Source organism: Thunnus maccoyii, chromosome 17 (assembly GCF_910596095.1).
Source record: "Thunnus maccoyii chromosome 17, fThuMac1.1, whole genome shotgun sequence".
NCBI classification, from domain to species: domain Eukaryota; kingdom Metazoa; phylum Chordata; class Actinopteri; order Scombriformes; family Scombridae; genus Thunnus; species Thunnus maccoyii.
This window is the reverse complement of record NC_056549.1, coordinates 11087512-11095975: the sequence shown is the minus strand read 5'-3', so window position 1 is coordinate 11095975 and position 8464 is coordinate 11087512. Positions and strand designations below refer to the sequence as shown.

Below are 8464 nucleotides of genomic sequence, written 5' to 3'. Positions count from 1 at the left end.
GTCCTTAAATTGCACATGTAGCAGAAAGCAGAAACCTTGATGATGCTAATCTGGTAATTAACTTTTAACAAGATGTTTAGTATCAGTTTACACCCCAGAAAGCATGAAAAACCCCTATGCTTTTAAAAATTGTCCAGCCCAGTGAATAACAGTACATTAAACTCCGGGGAGCCAGGAAGTAATGAGTGTGTCAGGCCTCACGAGCAGTCGCAGGAACTAGGGAAGCATCATCCCAATTAAGTGTTCGGAATATTCTTATGCAAGTTGCTCATATTCAATGCTTCGCCCTAAAATGTTTGTTTTTGTCAAACGTTGCCCCAATTATCTGGTCAGTAAACAGCATAATCAGAGCCTCAAGATGACAGAGTAAATTGGAGAGTGGTCTCGCATGCTGTCTTTGCTTTTCACACTCTTTTGTCAATACCCAATTATCCTCTCTGTTGCTTTTCCCACTGATAGCGCATGACTTAAAATAGCTTTTTGGGGCATTGTTTTCTAATTACAACAATCCAAAGTGACTTGACGCATTGATCAACCATTAATGGCTTTTAAACAGTGTTTATAGGCGAGGTTGGCTGGAGCAGAAAGAGAGATCACACAGCATTTTCACACTTTACAGAAGGTATTTCTTTGGTTCATTTGTCATTTTTCACCACAAATGGCTTAACATAGCAATAAAGCCACAATGAACTGTTTCATTCGCCCTGACATCTGTGGTTGGTATAGGTGCCTCTCATACAAGGACGACTACATATTGACTGCAGGCATCAGATGAAGCATTGACTTTTTTTATGTGTCTGAATAGTAAACCTCATACTGTAATTGGAAGAGCAGTTCTCTGAGGACCTCAGGCATGTATGCAATTATCAGCTTTATGGGGCCTAATGTTTGTGATAATTACCTCTATGTTTGTCAAGGACATTATGTTTGCCTCTCTGCAGATCATCTTTGTTGGTTACTAAGAGGCTATGTAAGCCCCATATACTACATTTTCTAGATGCATTCAATGTCTGTATAGGGTAGTTATGTGACTTTCACATTATATACACATGTTATCGATCTGAAATATGGTTTTCAGAGAGCGACAAATGAGGAAGACTTGAAATAGCGTGTTATTTTTGTCTCTGTAACTTTTAGTGGAGCAACATGCGCTGCTAAATATCAGCTGAGAATCACGGAGCAGTTTCAGTCCTGGTGGGCTGACTTGTGGCCCCCAAAAGCTTTAAATCATCTGGCTCAATGAATCAGAGTCTTGACTGAGCCAAATTGCCTGACTGTGCCCTGTGGGAGAGATAATTGGGTGAAACAGGTTGTTTTGTGCCTTACTGAGGTACAAGAGAAGAGGGAGAAAGGAGAAAACAACATGGACTCATTTTAGATAAAACCTCTGAAGCGTGCAGTGTCTAGTTTTTGCTCAGGCTGAGTTTACCTTTTCAATAAGGCAGTCAGGAGACGTTAGGCCTACATCCTGCATGCCGGTGAATGGCCAAGGGCTATTTCTGCACATCAGTAGAATTTGGTATACACATTAAAAATGCAAGCCTTGATCAGTCCAAACCCATGTTAAGTTAAACAGCCAAATGTGTGATGTGATACCATGCTTGGCCTACCTGTGCAGCCTAATTTGACCAAAATCTAAATAAATACATTTCATGAACGGAAAGAAACAATTGCCACCACGCAAGCTGTGAACGCTACACTGACATCACATTTTAAGTTATGGTTAATGTGTTAGCAAACAGTTGCCTATTTACTCATCCAGCAGATATGGAACAACCTTAGCATTCATTCCACCTGATGAATGCAAGTCCAATATTTACTTTCCTTTTAGCTTTTTGGTCTCCGATAATTCCTGACAGACATATCTGGCTCTCTAGCTGCCAAATACTTCACTCTGGTCACCAGCAAGTTGCTAACTTTTAGCTAGCTAGTCACTCTGTTTGTTGTTGGGAAGGTGGGGTTTGCGCTGAAAACAGTTACCTGCTGTGGCCCAGAAATGATGATAACAGTGAGAGTGAACCGAAACAGTCAAGTTGTAGGTAGGAAATCCAAAACAATGAGCTGAAAGTCACTATAGAACTCCATAGAGCTTAAGGGAAATGCAGAGTCAGGTGATAATTAACCACAAGTGACTCCCTTCAGTAGTCACTTAATCCATTGTTAATATGAAAATATTAATTATAGCTGTTTGCACCGAGCTGTTAATGGCAGCCATTTTGTTTTTACCATATGGTTAGTTTACAAATCATTTAGTAATTGAAATGCCATGTACCAACTTTGGTACAAATATGTGAAAAAAAACAAGACGCAATTTGGAAAATACAATGAAAAATAACGGTGAATTGCGGCTGAGTTGCCCAATAATCAAATGCACAATGTAGCCTGTTACGAGTTTCAGTTTCAGTTAACAGCCCTCTTTGTGCCAATTATAAAGCCAAGTAAGAAATAAAATTTTGTCCTTTGACCCCACTGATTATTCGGCTGTGTTTTTTAATTCACACTCTGCGATAAACAGCTATACACACACAATGAACACCAGACAAGTCTGCAGAGTTGCAATGTAATTAGACTTGTTAATTGGAAGAGAGCCTTTTGCCATCTGCGGCAGCAAGAGTGTGAGTTTGTGGTCATCTCTACAGAAATAGTCCTGTTAATTGTTTTGGTTTCCAGGCATCCATGGTGGAGAAATGTGACAATATAGTTTCTAGTTGCTCTCAAGTTACACCTCAAACTGCAAAGGCTGCTGGCATTAAGGGACATTGTGATAAATTTGCAGGGTTTATTGTCATAGGACTGGCATTTTAATTCACATTTCATGCATATAAAAACCCACTTGAACATTACTGTAAAAATGGCAGCCATTCAACCACATTGTAACTGCCTGTATTCACTGACAAGCACAAAGAAGGAGGGAACACCCTGTTAGATAGGATAAATATTTTACATCAAAAAATCTGTCTTAAACAAAGACAAGGCAAGAAACACTTTGATAGTTTCAGGGGGTGAACAGCATAAATGTCATTATGATTTAATGCTGGCCAAGTACTTCCACCCAAAGGCCCTCCTTTAACAACATTTGCATATCTGAAAACTTGGCAATGCTGCTCCACTCTCTTCACAGGAGCCGAGTCATCTTGAATGTAAATTTTGCTTCACCCGATGTGTGTTTTTGCTGCAAATCTCTTTCTGAAGATGCCCAAGTGTGCCTTGTTCAGGATGCTAACGTGAATTGATTTTCCAAGGCTGATCAGAGAATCATAGCAACTGATTAAAGAAAGCTCATTCTTTGGTGCTCACACCATGATTTGCAAGGAAGTAGTCATTCAGAGACTGAACCTATGCTGTTTCATTTCCAGACAGATATGGATTTCATAATGGATAAACACAGACTCACTGTCTGCTTCATTTCCTTCTAATAGGATAAATGTGTTGACTCACCCCTTTTCTGTAATTCTACTTAAAACAATACTGCCTACATGAGTCTCGCACACAGGGGTGGGTCCTCTTTTATACTTTACTGAAACTACAGTATGGGCTATTTGCAAAGCTTGCAAAATTGACTAGGAAGAACTTTATTTCAACATGGACATTAAAGAAAATGAAAATTAATGATTTCCCTTTTTATGTTTTCTTATCAACACAAAGATAAACATATGTGCCATCCTCTGATGTTTGAAAATATAATTTGATATAATAAATCTGGGTGCTACGATTAGCACAAAGCTTATATATCCAAGACTTACTCTTATCTGTTAAAAACATTGCATCTTCAAAAATCTCAACTTCAGCTGACCTGAAGTTCATTTATTGAACTCCATGTGGGAAGCGTAAAACATCCTTAGATTCATTTCACACTCTTTTTACACCAAAAATTACAAAGTACTACAATCATAGAAATGTTGCAGACAAGACACACTGTTTGACAATGATATACACTGACCATACAAGAACTGCACCCATGAGGCGACCCTGGCACAGCTGGTATAAGAGGTGGCATTGGCGTCAAAGTGCAACCAGGTTGACATATAGCCTGAGGTAAATAATAGATACATAGAAGTTGATCGATAGTCTGTGGAAGTGAATAAGGACATCAGCCATGAAAAGAAGAGGTTCCCAGGTTTTTACCAGTTTTAACACACAGCCCTTGCAGATGTCAAACTCCTTTAAAACTCTTTTAAAAACTCAAGTGGACACAAATCTCCTGCATGGAAGCCACAATCTAATTAATTCAATTTATTTTTTTCCCCTGTTCCTTTTCTATTATGCAGAAAATAAATCCATGAACAGCAAGATGAAATGTCAGTTAAACTCAGATGCATTTTTTTTTTTTTTTTTTTGCCTGCTGCCCCCTGAGCCCAATTACTGTTGTTTACAGGCTCAAATACAGTAGTAAAGGGCATGAGTAACACAGTGCCCTGCAGAATAACTGGCACTGTAGTAAATGCAAGGTAACCTGTGAAAGATAAACAAAACCAGTTTCAATACACCAACACAAACATGGCTTCCAGTTTCATTTTTAATTAGAATTAGTGTCACAATTAAATTGTAACCTTTTCACGGGTTCTTGTAAGTTTGTTTATTCCCTGTTTTTTCTCCTTAAATTCAACACATATATTAAAAATACTTCATTTTGCTCACTTTTGTCATTTTAACAATCAACATATAAATCCTGTTCTGTCCTAAGATGAAAGCTCTAATTTTGCAAAACACTCTTAGGTTATTTCTTTGCTGTCACTGCAGATACAGACACGCTACAATTTTGTTAATTATCAAATCACAATGGCCCATTGTTATTCCCTGTGTCTTACAGACCTTGTACACGCTGCCATTAACAGTGGAGTTGTACTGCACCACCCTCCTCATTCCCGTTTTTCTCTCTTCCTGATTTGAGTCATGCTACTGAATGTAAGCCTATCATCAAACAGTCCCACGGAGCTTGCTCCATCATTGAGCATGATACTCATTTTCCTCAGGGAGAGTACTTTCATAAAACCAAAATATCAGATAGCGGCCTTTTTATTTGCACAATGTAAAACTCTTTTATTTTTTTTATTCAAACTAGTACCTGCTGGCTCACTGGGCTCTACAACAAATTAGCACACACCGTTGCACACCATCTCACACGCTGCCATGGCTGAAAGGCACAGCTGAAAGACTTCTGAAATTACTGCAAAATAGAATTTGACCCCTGATAAGGCCCACTATCTATTCTGCCAAGTGTGACATTTTGATGCAACGCTGGATGTCTCAGGAGTGGAAAGCACTCAAGTATTTTACCCAAGCATTTTGGAGTGCATATACTTAACTCATATGCTGGTGAACATGATATTTATACAGTGCTAAGAGCGAGTGTTTTTAAAGTCTTGCATTTTCTAAATTAGACTACAGCCTAAATTTCAAAACTACTCTGAAGTAGTAGTGAGTTTAATGACATTCACACACTTCTATAAGTGTGTAAAACAGTCTGTATTCTCTTACTAGAGGTTATCACTATTACAGGAGTGTCTTATAAAAACAGGATTGGTATCTCTGGGCGTGGGGATGTTCTTTCCCTTACAGAACCTGATTAGGGATGAACCATCAAAAGAGTGGTAATGCAATTGTAATGCAGAGGCTGAAGGAAGTAGGAATTAGGAAGTAATGCCTAATGTCATGTTCTGCAAAGCGTCCATGAGCTGTAACCGAACGTATTCCTACTTTCTGGAACGTCCTTTCCAAGTGTTATGACTGTGGTGAGAATTGGGTCAATAGTTAAAACTGCGATGCTTGTTGCATGTGATCAAAAACTCAATATCAGATATACTTTTCAACAAATTATAATAATCACATAGGGCTTTTTCACAGCAGACATTTTGATTTAGAGTAGGAAAAGCTCAGGTGCTACTAATAACAATAATGAGGGCTCTAGTCTGTTCAATGCATGTGTCCCAGTAAGCCATGGCAGAGTGACAGGGAGCCAGCATGCACAATAGCAGGACCCTGAAACTGAAGCAGCTAACTGGAATTCAGCCATCGTCAGTTTTATTATTTATAACTGTGCTTTCCCTACTGTGAAATATAAAAAAGATTACTGTAAGTCTATACTATCATTATGTTGTATTATACTCATGCTGTAAGTTTAAACACAGGTGTTTTCACTTCACGCACATTAGACCCCTGCTCAGGTTGAAAATGAGTGGCACTATACATGACATTACGTGATGTCACCAAACTCTATCCGCTAATAAGAAGAATTAAGTTGTCCTCTGTTCATATGGAATTGATAGAGATGTCAATCAAACACAATGTGCACGCCCACACAGTTATGAGAGGAGGTCTAATCAAGCAAAATAAGTGAAAACACCTGTGTAGTTGTACTAATTTATATGCAGGGGCAAGAGCATTACAAAACTAAACTAATGAACTAATGGATTCTGCATTCATGTTTCACTGACAGTGTTATAAGCTGTCAGGTGAACATAAATAGTCCTGTTAAGCATCAAGTGGGAAGCTTTAGAGGGGTTTGTAAGAAGTGGACAGTATTTAAAGCTCCTAACTGGACAAAAGTCTTTGGATTACAGGGTTCTTCACTGAGTTAATCGCAGCACAAGTATCAGAGAGGCAGCCGAGATAAGAGCTGATCGAACTCTCTAAATGTTAAAAAAAAAAAAGGCGCCTCGGGTCTTGTTTTCCACAACACCTTTCACGAAAGATGCAGAGGATCATGTGGCCATTTCAAAAAACAAAATTGCTTGCCAAGACAGTGTTTAAATAAGAGTGCATAATTCAGGTGTTTCTGTCTGACACCACGGCTGAATAACCAAATGTAAGTGGATTCTCTTAATGGCGTGGTTCTTTTCCTAACTTCATTATTCTACCTTCACATCTTGGCTTAGACCGCATCTCATTCCTCATTGTGTTCTGGGAAAAGTGGTCAGGAAAGCAAAAAAGGGCATTGATTTTAGGCGATTTGGATCCAGCTAGAGAGGGCCCTGTTGATTTCCATTCTAGCCATCTAATCAGGGGCTGATTTACAACCTGGATACACAGTGAATGTAATTACCAGCGTTTAACTACCAGGTAGGTTGAAAAAGTAGCAGTGCTCATGAATGGGAAAAACAACCAGTGTTTGGGGTCCTGTTGGGGTAATTTAAACCAGTTGAAAGCCTTGTGAAAATGTTTTCTGGAGCCTTCTTCATAGCCTGTGGAAACGGTTTCTTACTGCAAGGGGATGTTAAATAATAGCAGCCTAATTATACATTCTCTCCTTGTACATCTTGAGAATGAATAAAAATGTCACCAAATCAGGACCCTCTTTTGAGGACGGCTGGATTGCTCATACTGATGCTGATGTGTGAATACAGCGCTGCAGGTACATGCAATTGCACGCAGTGTCGGGTGGGAGGCGCTGTAGGGCTGGTGTGAGGAAAGCAAAGTGAAAGGGGAGGAGCAGCATCGGGAGTAAAGTGGCCACACGGTGTGCCAGTCCGTCCAAGCAGTCGCTTACATCCTAGATCCGCCGCCGCGCAGCGAGCACAGAAAGACGCGTCTGCCAAGTCCTGTCCACTCCACTTGGTGACGTGCAGAGCCGAGCACAGACAGGCCACTTACCGACCAGCACACAGCCGCCACCAGTGCACAGTGTTGTTCCTCTTGCTGTAAAATGCAACAGCAGTCTTTGCGGGATAAAGACAGCATTCATACATAAGCAGCGCCGTAGCGAAACAAGGACAAACGCCGGGGGACAGGAGCAGCGAGCGGCCGGGGAGGTAAGCGCTCATGGAAACAGTCGCCACGCTGACTCTTTGTACGCTTCATTTTGACGTGCTTTATGTCAGGCAGGAGTTTAGACGGCACACGGGCACTTGTCCTATCATGAATGAATGAGAGGAGTATCATCAGTTTCACTGCTACCCTTTAGCGGAGGACCATAGCCTGTTTGCGGCGCGCACGTTGTGCGCAAGCGCTCCTGCAAGAGGGAAATAACTAACTTCACATCTCAAACCTTGTGACAGAAACCGAACAGGTTGTACCGACAAATGCCAATCAATGAGTCATACAGTAATGGTCGGATAAAAGGTCATCAATATAGGACTAACAGCTGGTGGCATCTGCAGCTAATTTTTTTTATAAAAACATTTAAAAACACCGCTTAATTGTGTTAAAATCAGTTTAACATGGTATAAAACACTAATCTTATGCCGTAAAGCCTTTAATGGTGAGTAAATTACCATGCAAACTGAAATATGCATAATAAATAATAGTAAAAAATAAATATGCAAAGTGCACAGATTACATTTGAACCCCATTCTCTGGCTGTATGCTTATTCCTTATACTTTCTACTCAGTGTATTTACTAAATCCTATTATTGTATTCTACAGATGTATATTACTTGTAGCCTACACTACGCAAGACTTATTTTTCCGAGCAACAAAGCATTACTCATCACGGGTCCCATGTGTTGTTACAGTGCATCCTCGGCTG

General features: G+C 40.0%; 1 protein-coding gene across 3 annotated transcripts in view; it reads left to right on the top strand.

The window, feature by feature from the left end:
* Positions 1–7431: 7431 nt before the first annotated feature.
* Positions 7432–8464, top strand: part of LOC121882639 (kelch-like protein 29) — a 218704-nt gene continuing 217671 nt past the window's right edge. For all 3 annotated transcript variants that reach the window (XM_042391010.1, XM_042391013.1, XM_042391011.1), the window contains exon 1: positions 7432–7748. The gene's annotated coding sequence lies outside the window, so the exon portion shown is untranslated. The remainder of the gene's footprint in view (positions 7749–8464) is intronic.